Below are 17,497 nucleotides of genomic sequence, written 5' to 3' on the forward strand. Positions count from 1 at the left end.
GCAATCTTTTTCACGCGAAAAAGAAAACCTTGCTATCTTCCAAGTACCCAACTTCAAATTAGTGGTGATATAGTACCATGGAAACAGAGTGTAAAGTACCTAGGAGTTTATCTCGACACCAAACTAACTTTTAGGGACCATATTCATAATACGTTAAGGAAGATGAGTATGGCAATAAAACTTCTTTATCCGTTCATTAACCGAAAATCACAGCTAACAAATGAAAATAAAATTATTTTACATAAACTTATCTTTCAAGCTATACTTTTATATGGATGTCCAGTTTGGGAAAATGTTGTAAAATGCTACATAAAAAAGTTGCAAATTTCCCAAAACAAAGTTTTAAAAATGATGCTTAACCTTCCTTGGCATCACTCCACTCTTGATTTGCACAGAAGAGCGAATGTTGAATTGATTTCCGACAGGATTCGTAAGCTTTCAAATAATTTTAACAATAGCTGTGATAACTCTGAAAATCCTCTAGTACGCCAGCTTTATGTACCTGTGATTAATAATAATTGATTTATTTCGTTTGCTTTTTTTTTGTTATTTATTTTTCAAATATTGTAATTCATATTGTTCTTTAAATGTTTACAATATTACTGTATAAATGTTATTTATTTCATTATTGTTACAAGCTCACTAACACACTACTAACGTTATATACTAAAAACTTAATAACACTACTAACCATTATTTCATTATTATTTATTTATATATTTTATTTTTATAGTTTATTCTTTATTTATTTATTATTTGTTATTTATTATTTATTTTTGATTATTTATTTTTTTTGTTTAATATTTTTTTATTGTTTATTTAAAATTTGTTATTTATTTATTATTTATTTATTTATTTATTTTGTATTTGTTTATTTATTAATTTACTTATTTATTTATTTACTATTTATTTATTTATTATATATTATTTATTTATTTTTTCATTTATTTATTTATTTACTTATTTATTTATTTATTTATTTATTTATTTATTTATTTATCTATTTACCAAATAAATTGTGTGATATTTCCTGACGTATTAAAAACAAAGTACATACATATTTGTTATATACTTGCTAAACAATTTTTGTAAATGAGCATTCCTTGTTTTTTCTTTTTTGATTATTTATTTATTGAATATGTATACATTATACATGTATACTTATATATATATATGTATTAACATACATATATACAATTTTTTACTATACATACGTTTTTTTTTTTTTTTTAATTTGAATGAGGGTTTTAAATCGTATTTTTCCCTCAAGTAAATAAATTCATTAAACTAATTAATTTATTCTTTTTATAAATAATGTTTCAGTAGTAAGAAAATGTATTTCAAATCTCTGAATGTAAAACGTGCGGTCGTAGGCTTTGTTGAAAAAATGTTATTACGAAATAAAAATCTAATCTAAAAATTTGGATATATTGGATATATTTCCTACAACAAAGTATATAATGTACAAAATATACCATTTTGGTTGCTTCCAGAATCAAAACAACTGAAATCGGTTCATATTTTGCACGTAATTTTAAAAGAAATATTGAAATTTAGCACCGAAAAGACAATGGTATAATTTGTACACCACTTTTTGTACAAACACACCATTTTTTTCAATTTTCCCAATTTTACACTAAAATTTATGAATTTACACCAATTTATACACCAATGTGCTACTTGAGATGTTATTGATCAAGAATTTAAAAGGTAACTAATTGATGCTTAATAGATGCTGTTTGAATACAAAGCTGTTGACCAAAAAAATTGATTTTTTATAGTTTCGGGATAAAACCTGGTCAAAGATTATAATTTTTTATAAAAATAGTTATTACTAAAATATGGCTCACATAAATTTGATTTGTGTTGTTTCTACTATGAATCCATTTGTACTAACAACATTTCCATAATTATGACTATAGTATTTTTGTTGTTGAAATATTTCAAAATAAACAATAATTCTACATGAAAACATTTTCCCACACGCTTGCTTTTCCAAGCCCCTTTTATATGTCTAATGTGATGTTCAACATGTCAAATAATAAGCAATAGTCTTTAGCACTTTATAACATGAATCTTCAATGTAAACATTCTGAACATTATTCTATTTTATTTTGTTTTATTTTTACATCTTCATCACATTTCCAGATGCCTGCCTATTTTACAAAATGATCTTCCTTCAATTCTATTCGTTTCCTCAAAACAAACTCGTAAGTATGCATAACACCACACATCGTATCGTCTATGATTTCTATTGCGAAAAAAAGCCCATCATCATCAGTTCGGATCGAGTTCGAGTTAACTTATATACACTCTTGTGAATGGGATTTTGTTTTGTCTAATTTCGCAGCTATAAATAATAAATCCAAGTAGGTATCAGAGTGGCGACAGAAACACATGTGAGGATGTCATCGAAAAATCGAGCGATTGTTTTTCCAGAGTCGAGATGTGATTGTCATAGAGTCTCTACCAAACATTTACCATATCATCGAAGAGGCTATAAAGGTACGCTTTGGTGGCAACAAAAGTATTTCGAAATATCCATCCCGCGCCTCCAGCTTAACACAGAAGCTATTCATCTTCTTGCAATCGGGCTTCGGCATAAGTTTGGTCTCTCTAGGTATAGGCACTTTTGTTTTTTTCTCTGTCTTGGCTTGAAATAGTGAGTCACTTTATCGAGATACTTATTTTTATTTCTTATAGACCATTTGGATCCGTGAGAAAATCCATCTCTTGCAGAAGGCGAACGGCATCTTTTTTTTTTTTGGTTTTGTTTTTCTGATTCATTAGTCGAAGATGTAGAATTTGAATTTGGTGCAAATGTTTTGTTTTCGGTTTTTCGGTATTTGGATGCCCTAAGTCAACAGCAAACAACAGCCGGCAATGCCCTCTTTTTTGTTGGGGGGAAACTTATCGATATACCTGGCGACCTTTACCGGCTCGCGATGATGATTGCCCTGGTATTCATTCCTTTTATACCTTCGGTCCCTATGCCTGCTGACTGACAACAAAATCAAGCTTTGGCTTCTTCGAGACGTACTTTACGACCGATTAAACTCTCTGAACGAGAAGTAAAAAGACAAACGAGGAAACCCAGAGAAGAACAAATCAAATCGAATCCTATGCTGCTCTGTTCTTAGATACAAATTCGTCGATCTTACACCTTTTGTGCTGGTGCTTGGGTGATGGCGGCGGCTGTGCGCATGCGGCATGCCTTACCTCTGATGGACCACGAACTATTGCCGTTTCCCGAATCTCATGGTGATGGTAAGCAGCAGCAGCAACAGCGGCACAAAGCTATTGGAACAACAAGAACAATTTTAATTAGCGCAACCTCTGTTTTCGGTTTCATTCGTTTGGTTGCTTGGCTTGAGAGCTTGAGCAATGGCAGTGCGGTGGGTTATTGGATTGGCCCATAGCCGCCTCAACACGCTCTGTTTACCCGGAATGCCACATCCGTCCGTCTGTCTGTCCAGAAAAACATTCTAAAATAAGAGGAAACAGAAGGTTCCATCAATATGGTTACCACTTTGCCAAATTCGATTTATCTTTAAATTGGAATTTAAGCTGTGTAACAAGTTTGTTTTGCTGGAAACATCTTGGAAAACATTACTTGACAACATATTTCACGACTAGATGAGTTGGATCCCCCAAGGATTTGCTCTTTCTAACTAAAGCTCTTCCAACTAACAATTTTGCTTTACAGATGCTTTGTTAGTTTCTTTTGGTCTTTAAAGAAGCAAAATTGTATGTTAACAGCTGACACTTGTCAGACTTTGTAATTTTTTTCATCACTATTTTGCAATTTTATTAGAAATAATTTCTTCAAAGTGGCAACCATGATTTGATCTCAACTCTTTTCGGTTGCGTTTAATAATGTCTGTTTGGGTTTTATATATTTCGGAATTTTTGGTATTTTTTCCATCGAACCGACTAAGCAGAGTAAACGTATAGGTACAAGAGAACCGAGCAGGTATTTGGTTGCTCATTTATTTCAATTTCATACACATAAATGCGGGCCTGGAATTCACCTAACATTCAAATAAAATATTTTCCGCTTCTTAATTAGTAATAAAAGGTTTCTGGGTGTATTTCTTCGTTTACTTGTTTTTTTTTTTTTTTGTTGTGTCTTGATTTTTTCTTTGCTAAAAGAATGGATTATAAGCTTTGCGAGTTTTGCTTCTTTCGAGGCTGTTAATTGGCTTTTTTGCTTGCTGCTTCTTGGGATGTGATGCGTCAGTCAAACTTCAGCTTCAGAGCGGTACACGGAAATAGGCAGGTAAGGTATATAGTTATAGGTGAAGCATGGTGTGTGGTTGTGGCCAGATTATATCGGCTTAATGGTGGTCTTTGTTAAGATACTCATTTCAAGATAAAAACTCTGAAAAATATGCGTAAGGTACATGACATAGAGGTTTTAGTTTTTTTTTACAAGCCAGTAACGTGTTCTTAAAGACTCGCTGAGCCGTTTAATAATGGCAAATTTTTTACGTTTCTTTTTTTTTTTTTTGCTCATAATATCTAGTCAAGACATTTACATAGGAAAAACATTTAGCTACAACTACAGCAACACTACCAACGGATAGAGAAGTCGAGGAGAAGTCTCAGAAGTTGTATTGGACTTCGGACGGTTTTTATTAGCCTCATCTAATGTGGATGAAGTTTGTATGAGTAATTGAGCTATTATGAACATTTTTAACTGAGTTAAATTGAGATTGTTGTCGACTTTTTAATTGCCGAAACAAATGATTCTATTAACTTCACATATTTATTCAAATTATATAAAAAGGTTATTATAACTAATAAAGCTATAGGTAGGTTATTAAGTTCAAGGCTTTAACACATAACAACGAATAATGAAACATAAAATTCTGTGTGCGTATTAAAGGTGACATTATTATAGTTAAGGGAGTTTCAGAAAACTTTTTCGAAGAACCATTTGAAATCTTAAGAATACCTAACCTAAGTAATACCTACAAAAGTTAATAAAAATAGCAACGTAGTAAAAACCCCCATAATACAAACAACATACCTAAATCGAAGATTCATTAAAATTTAGTGATGCTTTTCGTAAATTGAAGAGTTCCATTAAAAAGCTGACCAGTGTTCATTAGACTAAGCATCAATCAATATGATGCTCTAAACTAAATTTTTTCTACTTCAAAACCTAAACCCATGTGAAAAACATTCGGGATGAAGGTTTTAGATAAAGTAGGGACAAAACATTCATTAAATTCTTAAAAATATTTTTGGTGAAAGGGTGTTTTTTTATGGGTTTGATTCGTTTGTTATAAATTATGTATAACTAAGAATCTAAAGAGTTTACAAAACTATATCTTCAGTGAAAGGGTGTTTTTTTAAGAACTGATGAAATTCAGAATTAGTGCCACAAAAATGGTACCCGAATAAAAATTGGTAAAAATGTTTCATTTATAAAAAAAAAAAAACATGAATCTTAGCAGTCTTTTAAAATATGTTTGCTGAAAGTGTATTTCTTTTGGAAATTAAGGAAAATCCGCGATAAGTCCAATCAAATCAATGGTATAAAAGGTACAATTACGTTATTTACATGTGAAACGGTGTTTTTTTTTTAGGTGTAGAGCAAATGTGGGTTTATTAGAGAAACTAAGTAATAGCATTGGTACCCCACGGAAATTCAGCAATTCTGTTACTTTTGAGATTGGAAATAAAAATCTAAAGCGTATTAGAATATCATGGCTAAAATAGTGTTTTTTTTTTTTTTTAGTGAAAACAAAATTGATGGACCAAAAAATTTGGTAATAATAATAATCATTAAAAAAAAAAAAAAAACGGGAGCGTATTGGAATCCCGCTTTTTAAAATCATGTTTTTCGAGAATCCCAAAAAAAAAGTTTCAAAATCCTGTCTACTAAAATACCAATTTTTTAAATCCCGTCTTCTGAAATCCCGCTTATTGAAAATCACGATCAATTATAATCCCGCATTTTAAAATCCCGTCAAATCCCGTGTTTTTACAAAATACATGCTTAATGCATAAATAAAAAAAAAATCATAAGAAATAGACAAAAAATTAGTAAAACTAATTTTTTGCGTCGTAAAGCCCACAGAATATGTACCTACAACACATTATGAAAACGCGTATTTCTTTTTTAAAAACATAAAATGATTAAAACCTTAAATTGAGTTCACAAGTAAAAGAAATTTCATTTAAATAAATATCAAAACTGTTGAAATGCATCCAAATATAATTTGAAATATAATTAAATGAAATTTCTTTTGATTTTGTAGTGTGAACTTAATAAGGTGATCATTTTATGTTATTATAAATGTTCATATTTTTTTTTATATATTACCTATATTTTTTTGTTAAAGGTTATAATTAAATGCATTTAAACAAATCTCTCATTTTTTAATCAAAACTAGTTGTTTTATTTTAAAAAAATCACGCGATTATAAAAAACGGGATTATAAAAATCGGGATTATAAGAAACGGGATTATAAAAAGCGGGATTATAAAAAAGCAAGATTATAAAAAGCGGGATTATAAAAAAGCAAGATTATAAAAAGCGGGATTATGAAAAACGGGAATATAAAAAGCAAAAAAACATAACCTAAGAATGCAGGCAGGAGCATTCCAAACAAAAAGAATTATCAAAATTGGTTCACTCAGTCCAAAGATATGAGGTAACAAACATAAACGAAAAAAACAAAAATAATACACACGAATTGAATGCCTCCTCCTTTTTGAAAGTCGGTAAAAATGTTGTATTTACAATAGAAAGCAAAGAATGAAGAGTTTTCAAAAAAAAAAAAAAAATGAAAGTGTGTTTTTTTTAAGAGACAGTAAAATCCCAAAAAGCCAATGATACCCGTAAAACGCTTAATAACTTAAGTATAAACGTTCAATTTGTCATCGAAATCAAAAAAAGAAGAATCATTGGCTATTTTACAGATTTTACTATCTCTTAGAAAAAAACAACATTTCATCAAAAAAAATTGTATAGACTTTTTTATCCTTGATTCTTATTCCAAGAGCAAACTTTTTGTCAAGTTTCATGAGGGTAACAATTTTTTTTTTAATTTCTTTTTTTTTCATACTATTTTACCTGAACTAGGCATAGACTTTAAACCTTTCGTTTTGAGAAGAACTATTGTATTCTATCCTTATTGCTTTTGATGTCCTCAGCTCTAATAATAACTGTCCAATGTTGCTATCAAAATGTTCAATGTTTACGCCCCAGCTCGTAGCCTGCGCCCAAACGACGCACATAGGAGTATTTGCAGAAAAAACCTGGTCATAAGTCGATTTTCTGAAAATCAAAATTGACACCAAAAAGTTTTCCAAAGTGGGTGTAAAATAAACATGTGTCAATATGCTGCACTCATCGTCTGTCATCGTGTCTTGTTAAAAAATGAGTTCAAAGTCAACTGTTACATCTACCTCATTTTTATTTGAATGCGAAGTATTTTGGTAAGTGTTATTCTATATGCGATATCGAAGTGTTGTGATAGAAACCTAAAAAAATTTAAATAGAGAATTCTTCTTCAGTTATTTATTAACGATATTAACAAGGTTTTGGAAATGTTAAATGGTATTTTCTATTTTAATTCGGGCTAAGAACTAGTATCTAAAAACTTGATATTTTTGTTAAGTTATTATTTGAACTTTAATGATTTTGTTTTAGTATACCCCGTTATTCTGCGATGAATTGAAACTTATGAGTTAGTTTATGTATTCTTTAACACAACGCAACAAAAATTGGGTGCTCTTAGGTGCTCTTTAGAGAATTGAGGGTCAATTAGTTTTTCACTTTCTGATAGAAAAATACTCCTTACTTTATGCAACGTTTTTTATTTTTAAATTAAATTTACTGATGTTTTCAGTGTATTTCATTTTGGGTAATTTTAATTAAGGTTGGGAAAGGGAGAAAAGAAACTGAGAATAGCGTATTAAGGATGAGGAAAAAAATTTGAGAAAAATAATGTCGACAGGCGGAGTACAGGCCATTAATCAATTTTTTTAGTTTTTGATAAAAAAATAAAAATAACAAAAACTAGGTTTATATTGTATTTTCTTGTAGGAATACTCATTTTAAACCGAAATAATAACAAAAACCACGAAAAATAATTATGGCCAGGTTTTTGATGATAATACTCCTGTGTGCGCGGTGATTTTTGTCATGTTTCAAACTATAGAATAAGTTACACTTTACATTATCCAATAAATTTAAATGAATTTGAATCAGCAATAGATTTTCATATAAATATAAATTAAATCAAGAAAAAATGTATTGTTTGCCTCTATTACTTCTTTGTAACCTCTGTTACTTCTTTGTTAAAATTTCTTATAATTGTTTACTTAAAAAGCAATCGTTTAAATTTTAAGGAAAATTTGTAAAACTACATACTTTTGATCATTCAATGATGAATTACCTCTTTTAAAAGAAAAAGGATATCGTCAATATAAAGTTTCTTGTATAGATGTTGGATCCCTGACCTTAAAAGGAGCTCCAAAAAATATCTCCTAAATACTTATTGCTTTCCGTAGAGACATTGTATGGTTGACTTTTGAGAGACCATTAAACAAACAATCATCACCAGATGGCTTATCTAAGTACAATTTGCTCTTCCACCTAGTTTTTTTTTTTGCTATTTGGCCTACGTCAGATTTCACAATAAAGAATGGGAATTTTATTTCAACAAAAAAAAAAAAAATCCCATACCGCAACGATATGATATACCATGTCGACCGCATAGCTGTAACTACTTACAGCCTAAACCCATTGTTACGGAACATCCAATCCTTATAGCAATAAAGCAACTATTTTTCCGATTTTATTCAACACCTATAAGCATATAGATGATGTAGTTATGGTTATAAACCTATGTTACCTTGCCTTATGCCAAAACCATCACACAACAGAGAGCCTAAAAGCCAATTATAACATATTCCGTTGAGTATAAATCAAAATAGAAAATAAATACTATGCGATATATCGTTCCAGTTGTCGCGTCCGCCACAGAGAATCTGTTTTGTTGACAAAAGACAATACAAATTGACTTCGTGTTTGGTCCAAAAGAACCCAAGACTCTAGCCAAAGTACAAGCGCAAACAAACAGCCAACAAGTCGTTTTATACATATTCTTCACATAAAATCATAAATTATTCGAATAATTGACGCTTTCGGTAACAAACGCGGAATTCTTCCCGATTCCATTCGATGCCATCGCCCGGGGTCTTCTCTGGTGTTGCATCCAGTTGGTTGTTGGAGAGTTGTATGCGCGGTTTGTTGATGATGGGAGCTCTGAAGCTGGTGCGCTGGCTGCTGCTGCCGCCTCCTTTCTTTTTATTATTTGTATCTTGTATCTTTTCGTGTGCTCGTTTTGTCCCTACATCTGTTATTTTACTTACAGTGCCAAACCAGCCGAACTGGCCATGTACTGGAAGGCATGTGCATTTGCCAGGGAGGGTAATAAGTTCATTTGGGCCGAAGTTCAATATAAACCTCAGATTTTTCATCTTCTTCTTCTTCATCTTTTTCTTTCCTTCTTTTTCTTCTTCTGCTTCATATTGTTTTCTTTTTCTGCTGCTTCTTCTTCTTTTTCTTCTTCTTTGACTTCCCTTTCTTCATCTTTTTTTTTGTGGAAAAAATGCTCTTCTTCTTTTTCTGCTTTTTCTGTTTCTTCTCCTTTCTCTTCTTCTTCTTCTTCTTCTTCTTTTTTATTTGTCTTCCTCTTCTTTTCCATAAAAAAGGTTCATCTTCTTCATCCTCTTTGTCTTCTTTTACTGCTTCTTCTTCATATTCTTCTTTATCTTTCTGTTTTTTTCTCTTCCCTTTCTTCCTATTTTTTTTGTAAAACAGTTCTTCATCAATTTTAAAGTTCAAGTGACCTCAACTCCAAATTTATAAAGCGTTTCGCCCAGATACGACAGTGGTCACTTGAACTTTAAAACTGAATTATATTCAATCGCTCCACTTAAAATGAAAATAATTTTAATAATTTTTTTATTATTTTTGTTATTTTTTCTTCTTTACAGTTCTTCATCTTCTTTTTTTCCTTCTTCTTTTTCTCTTCTTTCGCTTCTTCTTCATCTTCTGCTTTTACTTCCCTTTCTTCCTCTTTTTTTCTGGAAAAAAAGTACTTCTTCTTCATCTTCTTTTTTTTCTTCGTTTTCTTTTTCATTAACTTCTTGTTCTTCTAATTAATTTTCTGCTCCTTCTTTTTCTTTCTCTTCTTCTTTGGCTTTCTTTCTCTTCTTTTCTGGAAAAAAGTTTCTTTTTCTTCTTCTTCTTCGTTCTCTTCTTGATTCTCTTCTTCTACGTCTTTTCTTCCTTCTCTTCTTCTTCTTCTTCTTCTTCTTCTTCTTCTTCTTTCTTCTTCTTCTTCTTGCTCTTCTGCTAATTCTTCTTCTGTGTCCTTTCTTCTTTTTCTTCCTCTTCTTATAGAAAAGTTGAAAGACTGGAAGAAACTATAGCTCCCCCTATCAACAAAATCCTCGATCCGGACCTGTCTCAGAGAAAAGAACCTCCACACCGCATATCTGCAGGTGACATTTAGGTGTTAAAGACCGACTTTTATTGTATCTTCTGACGGCCGCAAAAGATAAGGAAAAACTTTTAACAAAAAAAAGATACAATGGCAGAGTTATACTTGCTCTTGGGGGGTTCTTTAATACCTTTGTACAGTTTTGAGAGGAGAATTGAGTGAGCTAGCTGTAACACCAGCAAAAGAGTTGAATCTGGGTAATGGCCTGCAACACCGGTTAGTAAAAGAGTTCACCATCACTAACAATATTTTTTGTGTTTTTTTTTTTTTTTTTTATTTGATTGGCAGAATATGGATAATTATCATTGAGATACATTTATCAATGCGCAATCGCCCGTGAGAGTAGGTAACATGATTTATTCGAGCAATCGCAATCATTACGCGATAGTATAACTGCTTACCGCGCTACATACCTATACTCGCTTCTATAATGGACCTAATGAAAACTCTCAAGAGTCGATAGAGACCTGGAGATGGTGAACCCCTCTCGGATCGATGTAAAACTTAATTAGAGCTGATAGTTGTGCCACAAATGTCAGTAAAAAATCACTTTCATAATTGGACATCAATATTGTAATTTATTTTGTAATTAATGTGCGTAAAACATTGTCTTTTCCCAGGGGGATTTTCAGTATTTCAGACTTCAGCTTCAAACGAGTGGAGAGAAAAAGTGATTTATACTCGAGTAAATGCGAGCTAGCTTAGCTGGTTTTGTTAGGTTTTATTATTGTCTTGTTGGACTTGGTTGGTTTTTGATATGATGGAAAATTAAGTGAGCTTGCCTCGGCTTATATATGGTCTTTTGTAAGAGATCCAAAATTGTGTTTTTTTATTTGATTGATACACAGGTGTTAATTACAAAACCAACATGACACACGGACAGGTTTATTTTTTACTTCTTTTATTTTTATAAATAACGATTCTCTAAACAGTTTGGTAGATCATTTATATGTAGGCTTAAATTCTTCGCATAGTTGTAAAAGTCGATATGGTTTTTGGTTTTTATATAAGGCATTTAGCTTTCAATGGGTCGTAAAATTATTTGATTAAAAGAACTAATTGGTTGTTTCGGAGATTTGTCATTTAATACGGAATCTCCTTTTTATGAATAAAGATGAAGTTTTGGTTTGTGATTTGCTTAAAGAGGGGACAAATATTTTATTAATTGTGAGGTAATTAATTGTAGTTTTTAATGACTCCAGTAAACGGAGAGAAAGAAAAATGATATTGTGTGAAGGTTTTTATTTTTATGATTAATAATCTTATTCCAAGTAAAAATGGCCAAAAAACTAGAAAAAAAAATTCAAAACAATACACTTACTGATATTTGAATAGTAAGGTTTTTTTGAAGAAAAAAAATTCTTCTTCTTCTTCCTTTTTCTCGGCGCTGTTATGATCTCGATGTCGAGGGGATCATAACCTTCCCACGTTACTGCTTCACACTAGTGATCCACCTGTGGGAGTGTGGGGTTCGCCGGGTTGACCTCAGAAATCGGCGGCAATCCTCCCGGTTTTGTATTGTTCCGTTTCTAAGGCCAACTGAATGCTGGTGTTTTTGCATTTGCTTGAACCAGGAGTTTTTAGGCCTACCTTTCTTTTTATTTCGTGTTGGAACGTTATATGATATTGCTTTTTTGACGGGGTTCTCAGGATCTCTCCTTTGAACATGGCAATACCAACTGAGTCGGTCGTGCTCAATTTTTTGGGAGATGGTATTTTTAACAAGAAGGCTTCCTCGGATCTTCGTACTTCTTTCTATCATTCTATCAAGCTTTGTTACTCCTGCTGTCATGCGAAGCATCTTCATCTCAGCTGACGTTAACTTACTCTCATACTTTTTGTACATTGTGCAACATTGTGAACCGTATGTGAGTGCTGGACGCACAACTGCGGTGTAGAGCCTTCCTTTCAGCAAAAAATTACTTCTAATAAAGTCAAAGTTATACCTATGGTAAAATATGGTTTCTTCTAATTGAAATGTCTTAATTTTAAAACAAAAGTAACAACTTCGATGTTAAGAAAATGTATTTTACATGTCTTGAAATTGATTTCTCAAAAAAAATATAGAATTTTAGCATTACACAAGCATTTTTTACCAAAATGTTCGTAATAATTAGTTAAGTGGTTTACAGGCAAGACGGTTTATAATTTTTTATTATCTACAACACACGTTTTTTTATCAAAATCGTTGGAGCCGTTTCTAAGAAAAATAATTTTTCTTTTTTGGTAAATTTTCGTCCTAAAGAAATTGTACTCCCTGTTTATTTATTAAATCAAGCTAGATTCAACGGATCTTGTCATCCTTAACTTCGGACAGCAAATTTAAACATGTGTTAAATTTTATTTTATTTTATGATGGGTCTAAAAAAGGCAGTTTGACTACGCGTAGTATAGACTTTGTAGCTACGTAGGGACCAAAAAACTAACGTCACTCTCTTTTTATCCAGTCTAAAATTTGATTGCCTTTATTAAAAACCATTTTTTTCTTTTGTTTAAAAAATATTTATAACCAAAGCAAAATTTAAACAACCACCCTCGTTCTGCCAAACTGTTGGTCAGTGTACCTACAAAGTGTTGCTCAAAAGGAAAAATAATACAGGTTCAACTCCCGGCTGAGGTTGGAAATTTTCAAGACAAGGTAAATTATACGCAATTCAGAAATAATAAAATAATCCGAAGCAGCTATGAAGCAAAAACATTCGTAAAATGTAATAAGTTATATTTATTTTTTTTTTTTTTATTTTTCCTTTTTTTTACGTAGAATCCCACATGGAATATTTCACCTCCTCAACCAAATAAATTTTACATTCAGTGAATGGTCAGTAAAACCCAACCTAGTTCACTATTCAGTCAGAGATTAAATAAAAAAATTAAATTAGAGGGCCACTATGGTGTATGTGTAACTTTTTTTTTATTAAGAAAAAATCTTAATACAAAAAGTTCTATTCTTGACCATTCTATGGACTTTTAAATGTTTTTTTTTTTTTGTTATCAAACAAAGGTTTTAACTTAAGATGCAGCACGACAAAGGTACATAAGAGTATTAAAACTAGTGATTTCAGTTAAGAAAAGTGATGAAAACGATTTTTGTGTGTACAAAAGTGGGCTATTACAAGGTGACAAATGCTTGGCTCTTTTTGAAATTCAATGGCCCTTAGTAATAGACTCGAATTTAACGAAAGCTCAATTTAAACAAAACATAAAGCATACATCTCAATTCCAAATTAAAAAAGTGCTATGATTTTAAGATCGACTTAGTTATAAATGAACTGCCTCTAAGCCAATTCTAAGTTTAGAAGTTAGATGTATGTTTTATTACCAGGTCTAAAGGTCAATATTTTTAATTTGTTCATTTTTGGCACAATTTTTTTCGAGGTACTCGTAGTTCAAGTGTCAAAATTGATAAAGAAATAAATTGAAATTAAAAAATTGAAAAAAAAAAAGAAAAATCACCATGCACCTCTCCTGTTCTCATAGAATTCTAGAAAACTCGAGCCTCAAGCGGTACCAGGTAATATCCCGCAAACAAACTCAAAATTTAAAAAAAGTCAATATATACGTACTCCATAAAATGTTATTTAGATCTATTCAAATCGATTACTCGCTCAGGTAAAAATTGCTACCACTGAAACCTTAGCTTTACATTTCGTTTTTCATAATTATTCCAGTTCACCTTTTCAGAAATCTTGAAATAAGGAAGGAAACAAATAAAATTCTGTTGATGTGTACAAATTAAGACAGCAAAAATAATAATTTAGTGCATTAGAAAAATCACACTGAGAAAGTAGTCGATGTTTGCTTAGATTTTGAAATGCAAACATTTCCTCTTTTGATGAAAGCGATTTTCACTCGTCCAAGTTAGCGCTTAGAAATGATTGATAAACATATCGATTTTTATTCAAACTGAGTTATTGCGAAAGATTCTTGAAGTTTAAAATAAATTTAAATATTTCTAAACTCTTAGCGATTTTAAACTATTTTAAACCATAATTTTCGAGCAAATTCGTTTGACTGATTAATCGCTTAAGGTTTCTGATTCGCTACAAAGAGCTTTCTCCTGATTACATTTGTGGAAAATAAATTTTATTGGAAATAGTATTTTAGCAGTTTTCTTGGAAAACCCTCTCTTTGAAATCACTGCACATTGCTGAGAAAACTCAATTTATAGACATGTTATTATGAGCGAACGTTTTAATGCTCCTAAGTATTTTTATAAAATTATTTAAAAAGTTTACAATTTCCATCTGACCTTTTTCAAATTTCAAAAATTTAAAATAGTTTTTTATGGTTATTCATTTTATCGAAAACCATTTCAAATCATTTTATTAAACTTGGATCTTCCAAATGACCATTTCAACCAATAGGACATCACGAAATCTCGTCTAACCATTCACCGCCATACATTTTTGTCTATAATATACATTTTGCTTTAGAGAAATGTGCAATTAAACTTTATGGGTGTGGCTCAAACATAAAAACAAAAACAAAAAAATCAAAAAATTACACCAAATTGTTCACTACCGCCAAACCGAAAGGAGAATTGCTTACAAAATTTGACCCACATATAATAGGTTGGCAGATCGATTCTCACGATCTACCAGAAGGAAAATTACTCCGCCACCACTGCCATCTGATGACGACCGGACGCAAACGGAGGAAAAAACTAGTACCAGCATAACAATTGTAACCACCACCAAGCCAAACTCTCAGCTTCAGCCAATGGATCGCAATGCAACATCACTCTGTCTATCGCCATCGCTAAGCTTGGACTTCTAACCTAGCCGAAACCAATGGGAGGAAAATAGGTTTTTTTTGTGTTGTTTCATCCATAAATCGATGATCGAGAGGTAATGGCCGTAGAAAATTAAAAAGACCAGTCGAGATGGAACACAACATCACACAACAGTAACTTGACTTGAAACAAAAAAGTCCTCGCTAAAGCAATTGAGCTCAAAACAACACAACGTCAGCAGAGCCGGTCATGGCTTTAGCTTTTGTTTTTTTGCTCGTCAAGTAAGTACCTACACCCAATCCACCCAGATGGAAGTGCAATTAAATCCGAAAACCAGAGGTATAACAGCAAGTCGTTCCAATATCCATCAGTTGTACCTACACTCGTGGCTTTCAGTTAGTTTGATGGTTCAGGTTCGGAGTCGAGTCAGATCAGCAGCACTTATTCGCATGTAATTGCAATTAGATGTTCCTACTTCTAAGATTGCTTCGAAATTCGAAAAACCATAGGAATACACACGTAGTTTTGTATAGAGTAACCCTTCAAATGAGAGATTGGGGCATAGTGCACGTTGTTGTGTGCCTTCTGCCAACTGGTATCTACTTTTCAAATCCCGCAAGAAAACAGAAAAACATGGAAACCAACCCGAAAAAATAAAAATCAACAATGTCGACCTTTTGATTTCATTATGCCACCGGAAAACAAAATTAGATCTCATTGCTGCTCCCTGAGGTTTCTCTTTATTTTCCACTTTAGACTTATGGTTTTAGAGTTGCGATGGAATGGAATGGATATCTAAATCGAATACGACGACCGAAGTCGACGTTGACGACCAAACATTAGAAGGAGGAGGTGCAGGAATTCGCAATATCCAGAGTCTGAGAGTGTTGGAGTAATTATCTGATAGTAAAGCCAACAGTTCACCTTCTCTTTGTAGAAATGTATCTTTAATAACCGAAGAAGCTGCATTAAAAAAAGTTTGAAGAAGAGATGCTGGCAAGAAAATGAAAATCCTTCGGCCTCAATTTATGATCTCAGACAGATTCTCAGAGGGAAAGCAAAGAGGAATGGGGATGGAACCCCAATACCTACTTACATATCTATCTACTACCAAAACGGATCTTTCTACGATGGCAGTGAGGCACAAGTCAGAGGCGCATTTATGTTATATGAAAGGGAGGGGAAAACAGAATACTTCAATACAAAGGTGAATTTATTATCCCAAAATAGGAAAGAAGGAAAAATTTTGTATGTATTGAAAAACTAAGATTTAATTGATTTAGGTCCAATTTATTCACACTCCATTAAATTTAAAGTCGCCATTAAAAAAGGGAAATTTGTATGCGATTTGACAGTTTTATAATTTTTAATGGAGCCTTTAAAAATAATGGAGAGTGAATAAATTGGGCCTTAGTATAACTTTTTACAGCCTTTAGCCCATACAAAAGTTTGGCATTTCCTCAAGGTGGTCTCACCATAAGTCAACTGAAGAGTTCAAATGAGCTCTACTGCGCATGTATGACATAATTTTGTACATATCTATAGAACTCCATTCTAAGATTTTGATTTTGTCCCTCCAAACTAAAACAAATGGAGCTCGCTCTTTTTATAATAATAAGCTCTAATGTCAATAAATGAATGGGTATAATCCAGAGTTGTTGCTAGTACCTAAACTTGTTCCAATTGTATGAAGAAATGAGTTTGTGCTTCAAACACGTCATTTAAAGCATTCCATGAAAATGAGGAACTTCAAAACTCTTAGAAGTATTCTGGGTACCTGTTCTGGAACTTTATCACTGGCGATAAACGTTTTTCAATGTCTCTAAAATCGCAAAATTTGTTTTAAATTCAGAATTTATGAATTAAGAAATTATGATCTGGAAGAAAATTTCTTATTTATTTTGATGAGATGTAATGGATTTTAAAGTCATTCAAATATTTTATCGCCAGTAATAAAAGTTACAGAATATGGGCTCTGGGGTCGAACTACCCTACTAACAATTTTGCTTCTATACCTAATGCTTTACAAAACCAACAATTGCATCTGTAAAGCTTTATAGAATCAAAATTGTTTGTCGGGTATGGCATACGTACGTTAAAGTTTTGACTATTGCTCTCTCTATATTTAATCAGAATAAAAAGATAGAGATAGGCTGTAAAATACTCCAAAAAGGGAAAAGCTGTTGGGCCAGACGAAGAAGATCGTTGAGCGAGTCTTGGGTAGCCGACTGCGAAA

The sequence above is a fragment of the Episyrphus balteatus genome, chromosome 3, assembly GCF_945859705.1.
Source record: "Episyrphus balteatus chromosome 3, idEpiBalt1.1, whole genome shotgun sequence".
Classification (NCBI taxonomy): Eukaryota; Metazoa; Arthropoda; class Insecta; order Diptera; family Syrphidae; genus Episyrphus; species Episyrphus balteatus.